The sequence below is a fragment of the Dreissena polymorpha genome, chromosome 12 (genome assembly GCF_020536995.1).
Source record: "Dreissena polymorpha isolate Duluth1 chromosome 12, UMN_Dpol_1.0, whole genome shotgun sequence".
Classification (NCBI taxonomy): domain Eukaryota; kingdom Metazoa; phylum Mollusca; class Bivalvia; order Myida; family Dreissenidae; genus Dreissena; species Dreissena polymorpha.
In genome coordinates this window covers 28,367,515-28,382,605 of record NC_068366.1, presented here as the reverse complement: position 1 = coordinate 28,382,605, position 15,091 = coordinate 28,367,515, and positions in this window count along the sequence as shown.

Sequence of the window (15,091 nt, the reverse complement as noted above, 5' to 3'; positions counted from 1 at the left end):
TGTTAATATTGGTTGTTTTCGGGTACAGTTTTCCAGAGTAATTTTTCATTGGGCATCTGATAATTTCTGATGAAGTTTTATCTCTGGTTTTTACCCTGGCCTTGAAATCATCATTTAAGGATAACGAATAGAAGTGAGGTATACAAATCATAGTTGTACTGTGTTATATAATTTGTAAATCAAAGTTGTAATGTCATGTTATTCTACGATTATACTTGATTGTTATATATTAGACATTATATACTTAAATGTGCCATGTAAAAGTGTTGTGGCGTGTGCCTTATTGAAATGAAATGAATATGTATTATTAGGTAATTTTGTTGCTGCAATCACGACAGTTAATTATTGAAATATATGACAATCAGACCCAATAACATATGCCATTATTAACTCATTTTAAATGTTTGATACGTCATTCAAATACGTCATTTAGGCGGAAATTCTATGTCTTGGAGGTGATCGGAACCATTGAAAGTATAAATAGGTAACTATATATAATGATATATAATGATGTACATACGTTTGGGGGAGGTAAACATAGCATTTTGTTGTGACCTATCACGTAGTGCTCGTATGTGTGAGGATGGCAGGAATGCTTTCAAAATTATTTTCGGGATAGTATGGGTGTTCCAGTACTCGCTCGATGGCACGGCGTGCTTAGGCGTACCTGGAATAGCTCTTTTTGGCTTGAAAACCTACGGTTTGGCGTACCGAGGATTTATTTGGCCGGTTGCGGTGGCCTTAGCGATGTATGTTATGTTGCACGGTACGGCGTACCGAAAATTTATTTGGCCGGTTTCGGTGGCCTTAGCGTTTGCGCATGTATACAATGTTGCACGGTGCGGCATTCCGATAATTTATTTGGCCGGTTGCGGTGGCCTTAGCGATTGCGCTTGTAAAATATCTATTTCCGAACCAGCAAGGGTTCGTTGAGATAGGAATTGCATACATTTGCGAAATAGCATAGAATGGAGTGCATTGTCTGTTGGCGATTATTGCATAAACGAGAAGCTAAATCAATAGTGCAACTGGGGTTGGGGCTATCTTTAGGGCAGTACTTCCGGTCGCCTCCTCAACATGGCTTAGTTATAGTGCTAGTCTATGGCTTATGTTTATTTACTCTAGTGCAAGTCTGGTGTAAATTATATTCCGCCATTTGGCCATTTAATTCCATTTATATTTTGTTTTGTTCCACTTATATGTTTTCTATTGTTCAAATATAGAATATAAAATGTGTTTACGTAAGGTATCACATTAAAGCATTATAATAAATATGTAACTGACAAAGCAGGCTTTCCTTGTAATTATTCATCAGCCCTTGCTCTTGTTAATAAATTCGCGTAGATCAATTGGATGTCGCAAAAGGATCAGTGATCAATTTGATAAGTAGGCTACTGTAACCGAACGTGCATGACATGTACAAAAGGTAAAGGACGGTTACACTTTGTAATCCGAATTACTCTAACCGGATAAATGAATCGAATCTTGTTTAACGAATGGGGGTACTGAGCTGCTTTCTGAAATAATTCGTTTACACTCATGAACGCGTTAAACGTTAATTAGACACGTTTACATTCGCAATTAATTTAAAGAATCACGACAAATGCCAAATACAATACAGAAAATAAATGTATAGTTGTTTCATTGATCTACAAACATATAATGGATTGAATATAACTGATTTAAAATTAACGTTTTTAAACTACTGTTAAATATTTTCCCATAATATGCTGTCCTATTTATAGCAGAGCTTCCTTTACCTTTATCAATGATAATCAGCGAGGTATGCCGATAAGAAAAATCGAGCTTTCTCAATCGGAATGGCTCTGTCTTTTACATAGGTCGCCATTGTGAAGAATTTGTTCATGGTATGAAAACTAAGAAGAGCTGCTTCGCAGCATCGTCAAAAAATCCGCTTAAATGACTCTAAGGACTAATGGATGTTACGAGAAAATAGTGTTTTGGAAGCTTTGTGATAAAGGTCTTTGGACTTAACTGATAAACGCAATGTTATAAAAACAATATGTTATGTTCTTACGTTGGACCACACGTGTTCGATGTTAAATCAGATGAGTCGACACGCTCTGACTGATAGGTCCATCGCTTGTGCCTGTTTTTGACCTTCAGTACTTTTGATTCTAAGAGTCGGCGTTCATAAACTTGCAAAATAACACGATTACTATGAGAAGACACACATCCTAGTCCTCAAAAAAGATGGATAACGGCTAATACGTGTGGGTTATTTCAATAACCATCTAAATACGCTGCGTGTAAGACGCGTCAGACGTGCAATAACCATGGTCTCAACCGAGTATCGTCGATATCAGGACGTGTTTGCGTCGAGATTTATGTCGAAAACGTGCATCGGCCGCGTCTATTCCTCGATTGTTAGGTAGCCGTAACTAACAAAAACCGACATTAGTGTAAGCCCTTGTACGCTTTGTTATCTCAAGGTGGAACTCTTGAAACAAAACAGTAATGAACTCAATTTGAAAACCACGCATTTTCTTAAAAACAATCTTGTGGCTAGTGAGAAAGGAAGTTTGTGAGAAGTCCATTAATACACTTTGTCAACTGGGTGTCAGACATGCGACAACGGAACAGACAGAAGCACGAACAAGAAGCATGCAAACATGAGAAAAAGAAGTTATATATAAGTAACACGCGAAGAAAGACATATCGAACGACTGGCACGCATAATTGTGTAAGGACAGACATACATTTGGTCAGCATGAAAAAGCATAAGCATTGAGAACTAAGTACGGCTTGATTGGTCATTGTCGGCTCGGGTACTACTTACATGTACCCAAGGTAATCTTAAGTATACTTACATGTACCCCGGGTACGGTAAATATACTTAATCATACCCAGTCGATATAACCCGAGTTGTATTCCCGCCAAAATCCGATGTCGTAAAACGCGCCACCGATTATCTTAAACAAACGTCTCTTTAAAAAAAATGCATCAGCATGCTTTTTGAGTATGAGTTTTGATAATATAGAGGTCATTTTACAGAAAATTGAAATAAATGTGAATATAATTTATTTAAAAAATAGCCGACAACGACCGATTTAGCGTACAATTTTCCGGGTACATGTAGGTATACTTAAGAGTCAGGAAAACATACGAAATTTTCACAGTGGATGCGCCAAAGGCGGGCAGAAGAACACATGCTGAAAGACACACAAACAGACCAGCGGACGGATATGAAGAAGCACATTACACTTGTAATATGTGTAATATTTTGCCAGTAGCATCGATTAAGTCGTTGCTATCTTTCGGTGTTGTGGTCGCCTATGCCCCTTTCGAAATCCGTAATGATAGGTTAGCAAGATGATTGATCACATATAATTGGCACAAACATTATGCATACGCACAATTCATAAATAGATTGTGATAGCCAATTCATTATAAGGGTGTTCGTTCGTTTTAATGAAATGTTTGCAGAATATTAGTTTTATATATTGTATTGCAAATTGATTTTTCGAATTAAGAATGTTGGACCTACCAAAGTGCATTAGTTGAACGATATATCTACAACTCTAACGATCTTTGGTGTTGAACGCCGAAGTTTATTGAGGCTACCATATTAAAAAACGAAAATGGCAACAATTGTTAAACTTGTAATACTTGCCCCCTTTATGCGTGCTGGCGTGTATGTTTGTCGTTCTTTCGTGTAGGCGACCGTTAAAGGGGCCTTTTCACAGATTTTGGCATGTTTTGAAGTTTGTAATTAAATGCTTTATAATGATAAATAAACATTAGATCTAAAAAGCTCTAGTAAAACATGAATACAATTAAAGAAAGAAAAACAATGGAACCCTCAACAAGGCTCGGATCACTGACCCCTGAAGTAAATGAAGTCAACGTCTATAACTTAGACCACTTGGTCATCCGTCCACACGCAATGATTGATGTATTTCCTACTTTATATAAGCAATCCTCGTAGTGTCACAAACTCTCCAAATTATTCAATCGTTTCGCGTTGCAACGCTTTATAATTTTCAGGTTTTTAAATCGTCAAAAGATGCATACAATTTATTCAATCGATTCACGTTGCAACGCTTTATAATTTTCAGGTTTTTAGGTCGTCAAAAGATGCATATAATGGATATTTTAGAGCATGAAAAATGTTCAGTATTTCTGTTTTCTCATAGATATCATAACTACAACGAAAGTTTGCAAAACTTAAACATTTTTGTAATGTTGTCAATTTACCAAAACGTGAAAAGGCCCCTTTAACGCAGCCAACAAATCTAACAAAAAACTACGACACATTTACTGCATATAAATTTCATTTGTACCGATTTTACTTCAATAGCTGATATTCCTGCGCCCGCCGCTTAATGTGTACATAAGAGAAACTTTTTTTCATTTATTAAAACCAATGTTCTAATGAGCGTTCATATTAGTAGACACATTTTATAAGACTCCATTTGATATATACTTTTTGTCGAACGCTTTTGTTTTTATTGAAAATAAGATGAAATGCAATGTACTACCGTCGATATGCCCTTTTTATACTCTTTGAAATATTATTTCAGAAGACTCAAACAGGATGGTGATGTATTATATACGTACCTGAGAAACTTCCTCTTTAAGCTTCTTCTAAAGTATTGACACATTACGATTTTCAAGTGTCGGGTATTGTACACAGCAATTGATCTGAACTAAATAACTTCACAGCAGTGTCAAGCAGGAAATTCATACGCATGTATTAAGTGTTTGAACGTGTTTCGGAAATCACTTGACGGTTTCAATGTGACTGTTAGACATTGACATGTCAATATTGCCCTAAATTTGATTTAGATAACAGAGGTGAGATAACATGTTTTACCAAATATGGATTAAGGGAAGTGGATTATATGCTTGCATCGCTTTTATTATCATACACTTATTATTTTGTACTAAAAAGGGATGAACCCGATATTTTTAGCAAAAACTTATCAATATCAAATTGCTTAATATATTTCCTAAATAACTGACAAATAAATGATGTATACCGGTAAGTACAAACGATTTAAGTCGTCTTCAAAGTAAAATAACTGAATTCCTTTCAAATGTTAAACGCGAGCTTAACATAAATGGTGATATTATTTGAACTTGTATTCATGTTAATTTTGACGGATCGTTAACAAATACAATTTGTCAATATCAATGCAGGCGGGTTTATAAGAGTAAGATCATTCGCATTGAATGCAACACATCCCGACTGGTGGGTTTCAGAATCTAAGATAAACACGTTTGATATACGCTGCGCTGCGCAAATTCAGACAATATTACGTAGAAAACCATTTTATTAAGTACAGCGCGAAATGAAACGTTTTCAAAACACTTGCCTTAAATGATAGACCATCATCATAATTCGGGATGTAAAACTTGTGTAACAAACTAGAAGTAATGTTTATTCGTTTTAAGACATGGTAAAACGTTATTGTTTAGATTCAATTACTTTTCCCGATGAATTATTTCTCTTTGATGAAAATGTGATATCAATTTCAATAATGACCTCATTGGCGAAACTGCTGGAGAACTAAACGAACCATTAACTTTTCTAGAAAAAGCATAATAATTGTTAAAGCTTCTTTACAATAAAAGTTGTGGTATTGATGAAATAATGTCGGAATGTTATAAATATACTGCAATAGATATGGCGCCATATTTTCCAGAGACATAAAGCACACGTTTCTGTTCTATGCGGAAATTGATAACATGGTGTGTCTTGAAGGCATGATACAAAATACTAATCCAAAAATAAAGGTGGCGACTTCTATGGAGAAATTGATAAAAATTACCATTATAACTTATAAGTGATGTTTTATGAAAAGAAAAGACCTGCACTGCCACTGTTCAAATAGTATAAAAGCAATTTATAGAAATTTAAATTATAGTCTTAAATTACTTAATAAAACAGGAAGTCAGATTATAATACCAAAAAACGGTGAGGTCGAGGTACATACTTGGTTTCCATGTAACATCGGGATGAAATACAAAACAGTGTTATTTTTTCGCTTGAAGTTTATTAAATTGCACCTGGTCGTGCCACTATTGCAATAAGGTAAGAATACTTCCTTTCTAATAAAGATGTATTTATTTTTAGACAAAGTTACGTGTGATAAATTGCGCCAGAACATGAAGAACACTCAACTGCAGAGGACTTTGACGACGTAAATAACTTAAAATAGTGCTTGACATGGAGGAAAACAATATATAAGTTTCCAATTGTATAGATTTTTTAAGGAGAAAACTAAAGCGAGTTAGGACGCTTTTTCCTCTGAATGTTTGCATGTTAAATTGAGCGAGTGTAGTGTGTGCTCTATATCCAATGAATATTAAATGCATGTTAACTTAAGTGAGTAAGGATGCTTTATGTCCACTGAATATTTGCATGTTAACTAAAGCGAATTAGGATGATCTATGTCCACTGACTATTTTCATGTTAACTAAAGCGAGTTAGGATGCTCAATGTCCATTCAATATTTGTATGCTAATTAACGCGTGTTAGGATGATCTTTGGCCAATGAATATTTGCATGTTAACTAAAGCGAGTTAGGATGCTCTATGTACACTGAATATTTGCATGTAAACTAAAGCGGGTGCGGATTTTCCATGCCTACTAAATATTTGCATGTTAACTAAAGCGAGTTTGCATGCTCTATTTTCACATAATATTTGCATGTGAACTAAAGCGAGTGGGGATGCTCAATTTCCACTGAATATTTGCATGTTAACGTAATCGAGAGGGGAAACTTTTTTCCAACGAATATTTGCGTGTAAACTAGATCGATTGAGGATGCTCTATTTCCACTGAATATTTGCGTGTTGACTAAAGCGAGTGGGGATGATCTAAGTCAACTGAATATTTCCCGTTTAGAGTACATGTCTGCAGTAGTGTAGTAAATCAATACCGAAACCCTCTGCATTCAAAGGGGGAGGGGGGAGGGGAATGCTCATGACTGTAGTGTTTCTTCTACAGAATACACTAGTTAGCACCATTAAAGGAACTCCATTTAAGGAGCAAACACCATTGAAGGTTATACTGGTTTTATTTACATCCGTACTCGTCAAGCATACAAAACAGTCTCTCTCTGAACATGCTATCAAAGAGGCATTCATGCCGAAGGCGTGTCCTGCAAGTAGGCGTGGCCAGTGCAAGCTATACCACAATCCCTCCTTTTTTTCAAACCAAATAATGCATGATCAACAAATACATACTCTAAACATAAACCCATACGTTCACAAACAATTCATGATAACAAATTACACAATGCATTTATGAAACAATCTAAACTAAATTTAATCAAAACAAAAACATCACAAATGAAAACATTTTATCAATGAAAATAAAATAGCACGCCGCTTGTACTAGCAATGTTCTCACACAATTCCCTTTTATCGTTAACATGAAAGTAATGAGCGACCACACTGGCTGTTAATCAATTTCCGTTTATAAGCCATTTTACACTCGGAGCATGATACACATGTCAGTTTAATAGAAATTTACTAGCATCCGCGGGATAAGCGCCACGTGTGTTGTCTCGAATGAACACCAGTAAATTACATGCCTATTTAGCGGTGCATTTACACCAGTTTGAAATCATTAAATTTCTCGGGCATTTTCCGAACCCTTATCGGTCTGTCTTTACCCGCAGATGATACATTAATTTGACAATGTTCACTTTTAGAATTGTTTACATTTGAGTCTGTCTGAGGATTTTGTTCATTCATTTTTTTCATATGCGTTACATTTCGCCGATACTCGGTACCATCATCGGCACGTACAACCACGCTATTCCCGTTCTTATCTATAACTGTGTACTTATCGGAACTGAACGGAGTGTCGAGTTTATTGTTTCTATTTTGCTTCAAAAGAACCTTGTCGCCTGGTACAATTTCGCTCTCTTTTGCATTTCGTTTCGCGTCGGAGTATACTTTCCCTTTCCCCTTTTTCTCGGAATCACGATCACGTATTTCGCTATCTTCCCGCCTATACGTATTAATTTCAGGAACACATGTTCTTATCTTACGACCGAACAGCATCTCAGCAGGTGACATACCCGTTACTGAATGGGGTGTGCTTTGATACATTATCAGGTAATCATCGAGGTCTAATCGCCAATTACGATTTTGACTTTGAGATATGCGTAATCGCTTTAGTATTGAACGGTTCTGACGTTCAACCTCCCCATTTGCTTGCGGCCACAAGGGAGTATTTCGCCTGTGTTCGATTCCTTGAGACTGCAAATAATTTTCGAAATGCTCGCAAACAAAACTACTAGCATTGTCTGTACGTAGAGATAATGGCAAGCCATGCGTCAAAAACCATTTCCTTAATATTGACACTTTTCCTTGTTAAGTGTAAAACCTTTGTCTCTCAATACACATAGCACATTATTTAAACATTTATCATGTTGTTCTTTCGTTGCAGTATGGACAATAATGTCATCGGCAATGCTGTTAACACCCTCACAGCCTTGCAATGTTTGTTGCAAAATCATCTGGTACATCTCTGGAGCACATGTTATTCAAAACATTAAACGTTTATACCTGAAAAGTCCACTGTGTGTTGTAAACGTCGTGATTTCTCGTGATTCTGGGGACAGTTCAATTTGATGATACGCGTTTTTAATGTCCAGTTTGCTGAAATACTTGCTGTTATTCATTTCCTGCAACACTTCGTCCACTGTTGGTATTGGATACCTAGTCCTTTGTATGGCTCTGTTTGCCTGCCTCATGTCAACGCAAAGTCGAATGTCGCCATCATTCTTTGGTATTATGACGACAGGGGACACCCACTTCGACGGTCCACTTACGGGTTCAATGACATCTGAGTCGAGTAATTCTTTGATTTTAGCTTCCAACTTCTCTCGTAACTGATATGGCACGCGTCTGGTCGGTTGCACTACAGGTGTTACAGCCTGGTCAATGGGCACTTCAAGTTGATAACCTTTCAGTTTTCCAAGTCCCGTAAATAATTCGTTGTAATTATTAACAACATCCGATATTCCCGGGGTTTCCATTTGACGCACTATTTTAAGTACGCCAAGTCGCATAGCTGTATCACAGCTTAATAAGGACTGTCCAGATCCATCAATGACAACAAATTCTGCGTCATCTACCGCTACACCCTTGTAAACAATCGTTGACCAAAATACACCAGCAGTCTTCAGTGGTTCCTTAGATCCATAGGCATACAGTTCTGTTTTCCTTGGCTCGTCCCTGCATTTTATGTCATTTCGTTTCAAGAACTCCCACGTTTTCCTATCCACAATGTTGCAGCTGGAACCGGAATCAATGATCGCCTTTATTTGTACACCACCAATTTCGACCATTATCGATGTTGCTGTCGGGTACTTATTTTGTACAGTTAACGTGAACTGTCTGTCATCAGTTGTGTCCACAACTTGACGCACAGTAGGCGGTTTCTTTTTCGACTTTTCACCCGATCGGCATTTAATCGCAAAATGTCCTATCTTGCCACACTTATTGCAGTGCTTTCCACGCGCTGGACACGTGCTGTCTTTTGCAATGTGACCACGTTTCCAACATTTAAAACATTGAACGTCATTTTGAATACGATTTTTCCGTGCAAACGTACCTTTTGTTGTTCGGATTGTTGTTGTGTTTACCGCCTGTGGGCTTTGCTCAATGCATTTTGCCTGATGTTCAGCATTTTCTAATGTTCTCGCAATGGAACGCAATTCTGTCAGGGTTAAATCCCGTCCTTTTTGCAGAAGTTTCCGTCTTAATTCACTTGAAATGCACTTCTCAATCACCTGATCTCTAATTTGCTCATCTGTGTTCTCAAATGCACACGTCTCTGCTTTCTGTCGCAACCGTGTGATATATTGATCTACGGATTCTGTCGGCGACTGATCTAACTTCCGGAACATATGTCTTTCGTAAGGAACATTCGATTGTGGCGCGAAATGCTTGCTTAGCGCATCGACGGCTCTAGCATAAACGTTTGCTCCCTCTCCTTCCGGCAAAGTATAGAATACATCCTGCACTTCCATGCCAGCCATGTGAAGCAACAATGCATGTTTACGGTCATTGTCTTTAATTCCTTTCCCGACAACATACAGTTCAAACGCTCGAAACCAACGTTTCCACTTTGCCGCTAATCCCGACGGTTCACCATGCACATCGAATCGGGGCAAATAGTCGTTTTCTTTTTCCATCATTTAAGACAATGTTATTGAACGTTTAATATCCTCGTCGCCAATTGTAGTGTTTCTTCTACAGAATACACTAGTTAGCACCATTAAAGGAACTCCATTTAAGGAACAAACACCATTGAAGGTTATACTGGTTTTATTTACATCCGTACTCGTCAAGCATACAAAACAGTCTCTCTCTGAACATGCTATCAAAGAGGCATTCATGCCGTAGGCGTGTCCTGCAAGTAGGCGTGGCCAGTGCAAGCTATACCACAATGACAAAGCAGTGGTTTCGTTGACGTTGTGTCTCTTAATCTACTAATGAATCAAAGGGGTGTGTAAGTGCAGAAAAACTCATCATAAGGGGCAAATCAGTGGTTAATTCTTAATCAGGTTTAAAATTGTTATCAGAACCAAACTTTCACCGGGTGATGTTTAAACACCCTCCCCATTTGATTTATAAAGTTTAGTAATTGGTATGGGGGTAATGTTTCTTTACCAAAAGTCACGTATGCGTCCATTTATCGATGATACGTACAGTATAATTTAATTACACCATCATTCAAATAAACTACCAGCAAGACTGGTAAAAAAAATGATACAATTACACATAATTTACATTCATGTTACTTGTTTCAAAAACATACACATACATTATATTTCTTTAGCTTTGTTTCACATTTCAACAGTCTAAGCTATCTTTAGTTTAATTTTTAGAAGGAATAGTAAACTACACAGTACTTAATGTTGTCATTTACTAAAATTGTAGTTGCTCGCGTTTGTTAAACTTAAAAAAGTAACTAAACTTTTTTTATTTGGTGATTTTGAAACATGATCTTATTTGTATTATCTCTCAAAATTACACAAGTTATGTAAGGCAATTTGTTGACGTTCAAACTACATCATAAAGAAGCATCCTTCTTATGAATATATGCCATATTTCAGCTTCATATGTCTAATAACTACGCTGATGCAAACTTTGCATGTAATAATGCACTTTGTAAGCAAACCGTGAAAAGCGCCTGCGCAAATACGGATGTATGCGTGCGCCATATATCGAAATGTTTTGACAAAGTTTAAATTGGAGTAGATAAAAAACAATAAAAAATTCAATATCCCAGATCCATAATTTGTCACTATATTATAAATCGGTAAGTGAAACTGCAAATGTGATGACAAAATTCTGTAAAGCAAAATTGAATTATCCTGTGAAAACATATTCAATATAAGTGAACGTATAAGCCCGGAATGAAAAACGTCTCTTTTGTCACAAGAAAAGGTTTATTTGAACAATATGTTGAACATATTTTAAATTACTGTTGAAGGACACATGTCTAACTGCTTCTTCTGTTATTTGCACTTGTTTTAAACTCCCGTGTAATTATTTGTCACTGTTTGTTTATTACCGGTCATCTCGTGGTTAAGGTGAGTATGTCTAACAGCAATTTCAAATCTGAAGTTTTGGTTGTCGGCCTGTAAGAATGCACACCAAGACCACATCTTGGTGCCAATACAAATTAAATAGTATCTAAGATTTAAGGGTGTGTAGTAAAATGAAAACGAGTTGAATTATGCTGAAATAATTCGTGCTTTATTTAAAAACTGTACAAATGTATTTATATACGTTTCACATATATCTATATCAGCATCTTATATTCTTGTCAAAAAGAAACGTAAGTGTTAATGAAGGTGAGTCCATGCAATTTCTTTTATATATATATATATATATATATATATATATATATATATATATGTGTGTGTGTGTGTGTGTGTGTGTGTGTGTGTGTGTGTTCTTGTCCTATCAATGCCAGTGCAGGGATTGAATTGTACTTTTTAATGTAATAATCACATCGCCGTCATTTTGAAAGACATAATTTTCGTTTCCATGGGAAAAAAATTGTTGTTCTGTTTGCATAAACATCAAGTACAGTCCATGCCCTTTATTTTGATGCACAATTACCGTGTATATACTTAGCCAAAAAGTGAAAATATGTGATAAGATCAATAATTTTTCTGTATTTTTTACCTTTGATATGACCTTGAACTTGACCTTCAAAGATGACCTGAATGCATCACATTTTGAGTACGTCTAATATAAATAATGTCAACCAGTAGATTAATTTGTATAATTTTTATATCAAGAAGTATCCCTATGTTTTGATTATTATCCAGTACAAACAGCAATGGCGGCCATCTTGGATATCTTAGCTCGCCACCATTTATGACAATTTATGCCGGTGGCTTAGCAAACTTCAGGCTATCACGGTCAATTTGGTATATGACTCAGCGTGTTGCAATATGGTGTCCACGTTACCCCTTGAAATAATAGCCTTCTGAGTTAGATGTCACCCTACCATTTATTTAGGGCACATAATTAGTTGCCGAACAGTAAGACACAAAACAAATGAGCCGCACTCTGGATAAATGGGGCTTTATGTAAAGAGTCGTCATAGATGGGCATGTGCAGTCCACACAGGCTAATCAGGGACGACACTTTCCGCTTTTGTGAAATTTGCAGTTAAATGGTATTTACTTTAAAACTGATGCCTGATTGGAAACGTGATAACTTAGGTTTTTAACACATGATATCGATGTGACACAAACTAACGATTGAACATAACTTCTAATTCAAATAAAAATATTCAAAGTTCAACATGTACTTACTGCAGGTCCAGAAATGGCAAGCACCAATGGTCGTTATATGAGTCGTGTTCTGAGAATACTGGGCATAATGCAGTCCGCACAGGCTAATCAGGGATGACACTTTCCGCTTTTATGACATTTTTCGTTTAAATGAATTCTCTTCTTAGCAAAAGTCCAATTTAAGCGGACTCCACAGGCTAATCAGGGACGACACTTTACGACAAACCCACATATGTGCGTGGAAATGCAACGACTAATTAAGAAAAGGGATTAATGAATAATCGCAAACGCCAATACAACTATGAAATTATCTCCCTTTCTTTTGATTTTCGCTATTCATCTTTAAAAATTCGTTTTCTTTCTTGTATTAAAAAGCGGAAGCAAAACAGTTGTGAATACCATTTTAAAGGCTCTATAAAGGTGAAGATCCGTAATTATTTACCGATTTTTAAAATAATTTTTTCATATTTTGTTTATAAAGTTTATCAAAAAACAATATATATTGTTTTGAGCTCAAAATAACGTGTCCTCCAAGTCAATTGTGTTTACAAACAATCAGTTTATTTACATCGCTGTTTACTCGGAAAAGAGAAAGTGAAAGTGACTCAGGTCACCAAAAATATAACAATGATTTTTAACGTTTTCCGGTATCACCCACAAAGTAGGTGGGTTTTTTACTGTAAACAATAGTTACTTATGAAAAGCAAATGGTGAGCAATTGAATCATTATGGCGAGTAAGTTGTGAAAACAACAACCTTAAAGAATCTACGCGGTGGCAATTTAATTCCGGAACATGTTTATTTCGCTTTTCTATCGCCATGTGTTAATGTTTGCAATTTAAAGTCCCGTTGTAGGCATTTAAAAACGTGTTTTCATAAAAATATTGGTGGCGGGTGGGAGAGTAGAGGAGTTACACGTTAATGTATTTACATGAAAATGCATAAAAATGACATGGAAATGCATTGAATGAAGCATTTAATTTCAGGCGAACAATATTAAATATGTTTCAATGTGGATTGATTAATAATTTCATACAATGCTCGTTGATACAATACATTTATTATAAGAATTATGATGTGGTTCTTTCGTTGTTAGACTCACCGACTTTTCCTTAGCGCCAACTTAGATATACGTTGTATGCATTTCGTCATCTTTGTAATCATAAGTGGGTCGAGCTGGTGTGAATCATGTATAAAATTATGTCTTTTTCCTCTTTGATGTTTTTTTCAAACTGTTTGTTATGTTCTGTTGTTGTTTTTATAAACTCACCACTGCAGACAATTAAAATAAAATACATTGGTGTTTGCATTTTTTGTGACCGTTCGCTTTGCGTACGTTAAAAAAAATCGAACTTTAAGTCCTGTGACTGTAAGTAATACTAAATACGTTCAAAAAGCCAACAACTGCAGTACCTTCTACAACTGCTTGGATTATCTGTTGGTGACGTATGGTTACAATAATGTCAAAGCCTTGTTTATAATGACAGCACATTGTCTGTTACATTTACTAGGTTACTGCAACCACAATAAAGTTCAATTACACGAACAAATGTATAATACAAAACAGTAAAATTAAAAGAAAATGAAAACGCCACATAACATGTAACATGGTTTGAATGTGTTATATAATAACTTAAAGAATTGTTCAATCCCTAGTTGGGAGTTATTGCACGTTTTACAGGGGCCTTTTCACAGTTTTTTGCATATTTTGAAGTTAGTCATTAAATGCTATATTTTGATAAATGTAAACTTTGGATCTTAAAAGCTTCAGTGAAAAATCAAGAATAAAAATTTTAAAAAAGGAAAAAATGTAGCTCGCACCGGGCTCGAACCAGTGACCCCCGGAGTCCTGGAGTAAAAACGCATTAACTCTCTCGGCTATTCTGCCGAGTGTTTATGTATAACGTATTTTATACATTATATAAGCAATCTTCGTAGTTTCGTAAATTTAAACGACAACAGAACTCTCCAAATTATTCAATCGTTTCGCGTTGCAACGCTTTATAATTTTTAGGTTTTAAGATCGTCAAAAGATGCATATAATGGCTCATAGACTATGGTTAATGTTCAATAATACTATTTCCTCACAAATATCATAACTAAAACGAAAATTTGCGAATCTGAAACAACTTTTTTCAATTTTGTCAATTTACCAAACCGTGAAAAGATCCCTTTAAGCTTAAGTGCAAACTAAATGAAAATGTTCAGAGCAACAACTCCATCAAAAGTTAATTTATCTACCAAAAACTATTTTGCTATTTTTAATTATACTAATTATCTACCTACAC